General features: G+C 49.5%; 1 long non-coding RNA gene across 1 annotated transcript; it reads left to right on the top strand.

The window, feature by feature from the left end:
• Positions 1-2: 2 nt before the first annotated feature.
• LOC129668998 (uncharacterized) lies at positions 3-900 on the top strand. Its single transcript, XR_008718994.1, has 2 exons — positions 3-67; positions 186-900. It is a non-coding gene; the product is annotated as an uncharacterized LOC129668998 (long non-coding RNA).
• The last annotated feature ends 1577 nt before the right edge of the window (positions 901-2477 follow it).

Raw genomic sequence — 2477 nt, forward strand, 5'->3', positions numbered from 1 at the left:
TCGCCACCCAATGGGGGAGAGGAGCGCCGGCGCGTCATCAGTGTCCAAGCAGAAGGACCTGACACATGTAAGGAGCAGAAGTGAAACTGGGACATGGGGAGTCTCCACCCTGGGCTTCCCCAGCCCAGAACCCTGTGTGCGGGACAGAGCGCTGTGTGTCATGGTGTCTCCACGTTCTCCCCCAGAAGCTGTCTGGACACCAGGACAGAAGCACAGGCCAAAGTCATCACCATCCCCTCCACCCTTCCTCTGCCTCTTCTCTTCAGAAGTCGCACCCTGGAGTCTTCTAGGAGAAAAGCCTCTTCCGGGCATACAGTGGCAACAACAAGCAGTTGGGGACACAGGGAGAGAAGCTATCCTTAAGCAGAGGCGCTGGCCTGCGAGCCCCTCACAGACCCCACAGTGACCAGGCTCTGTCCACCTGCAGACCAAGAAGCTCCGGAATCTGCTAAAAATGACGGAGACTCAGCAGCTACCCGGACAATCTCCCGGGTTCCTCTGTGGTAATCTTGATGTCCTTGGGAGCAGAGGGGCCAGGGCAGTGTCAGTCTTCGCTGCCAGGCTCAGAGGGTCCAACAGACTTTCCTGTCGACTAGGACTTGGGGGACCGGCCTGCTCTGTCTCAGCAAACAGGATGGTCAATTCCCCAGTGTCCTGCTTGTCCACAGTTTGGACAGGGTCCTGGCGACGGGCAAGGGTAAGGGAAAGGTTTTGAGGACCGTTATCTGGTAAGAGTATTCAAACTAAACAAGCTTTGCTTGTTTCTAGTTACTTGTTTTAGACTTCACTTTGAGAACATATACAGGAGGCTAAATAAAGCTTATTGCTGTAATTAATTACATCAGGACTTAGCGTGACAGCAAGGAGAGCTCTGCACACATTAAAGCATTTGATCATGAATACAGTGACTATTAACCAGCATGTCTTAATTGTCTTCAACAGTTTACAATAAGTCAGTAACTTTCATAAAATTAGGGTTTTATATAGTTAAATTGAGCCTTAAAAATAAGAGTTAAAGACCCTTTAGCAACAAAAGAAACATCAAGGCAGTAAACTTTAGTCCCTAGGAAACTGGTACTTGAGCTGGGTGTGGTGGCACACACCTGTAGGCCCAGCGCTCTGGGAGGCAGAGGAGCCAGATCACTGGGAGTTTGAAACCAGCCTGGTCTAGGCAGTGAGTCCAGGACAGCCAAGGCTACACAGAGGAACCCTGTCTCAAAAGAAAAAAAAGTTAAAAAGACTGGTATCTTTTACAGTGTGCCATTATAGAATATCATAGTTTTTTTATGACTCAGTTTATCCAAATAACTAAAGCTTAAGAAGCTGAGCAAAGACAAAGAAGCTAGACAGATATTACTGTCCTGGGGCACAGCTGTCAGCTCTCAGGTGAAGAATAAGGGACCCCAAGATCAAGGTTCTGTTTCTGTCAGGAGAAACTGGAGTGCTTGAGGGAGAGGACTGTGGGCTGGGCAAGGCTCCTGGTCTCACTGGGGGAGGAGGAAGTGGGTTTCCCATCACGTGTTAAGCTCAGCTCTGTTAAAGGAGATTGTCCGATACTGAAATGTTACAGCTCTTTGACTAAGTTGCTGTATTAAGCTGTATTAACAGCAGGAATGTGGGGGAAAGGTCATATCTGCTCAGCTTGCAGCTGAAACCTAGGCCTGGCAGACTCAGGCCCTGAGGCCCAGAAGACAGGTCCAGGTGTGGGTGTTTCACCTGAGGTCAACACCGAGCTCAGGAGCTCAGGTGGGTCAGGCAGGCTTGACCGAGGCAGCTGGGAGGCCTGGAGTCCAGCAGCAAATCTCCAGGGAGGAGGGAGGCCTCTTTTCCCCAGAGTTAATGACAAATCTCAGGCGGCCATCATGGAAAGCTGATGGTGTCACGAAGCACCTTTATTTCCTGTGAAATCAGGGATGTATAAACCTTGGGCAATGGGAGGGGTTTGGAGGGTGAATGCTTTTGATTCCCTGGGCTGGAGGTGCTAGGGATACTTGATTTACATGTACTGGTTCAGCATCTCATTTACACGCAGTAGCATGGTCCTGTCACAAGCAGGAGAACACAGGACTTAGTTATCCTTTAGCTGGAAAACTCTCCAGGTAAGTTGAAGGTCATTTGCGTAAAGCTAAGATCTCCTTAGCACAGGGTGGGTATTTCCAGGAATCCCCAGGTGCTTGCTGAGTTGGTTTCTTCTCAGAAAAGGAAAGGGCCTGTAATCTCCCCTGAGGGCTATGTGACCCTGCTTAGAAGTTTTAGGGTTCAGGTAGAGAGGGCACCCCACAGAGAAAGGGAGTCACTGAGAAAGGCATAGACTGAGCTCAGAGGCCATCTGGAAATGTCAGACTTTGACCTTGTCTAGAGTCCCACATTTTACTGGCATAGACCTTAGAAATTTATAAATCTTATTCATCAAACAAACCTGGGCTGGAAAGACAGCCCAGCAGTTAAGAGCAGTGGCTGCTCTTCCAGAGGACCCG

This window comes from Psammomys obesus, unplaced genomic scaffold (assembly GCF_907164565.1).
Source record: "Psammomys obesus unplaced genomic scaffold, mPsaObe1.curated_primary_1811, whole genome shotgun sequence".
Taxonomy (NCBI): domain Eukaryota; kingdom Metazoa; phylum Chordata; class Mammalia; order Rodentia; family Muridae; genus Psammomys; species Psammomys obesus.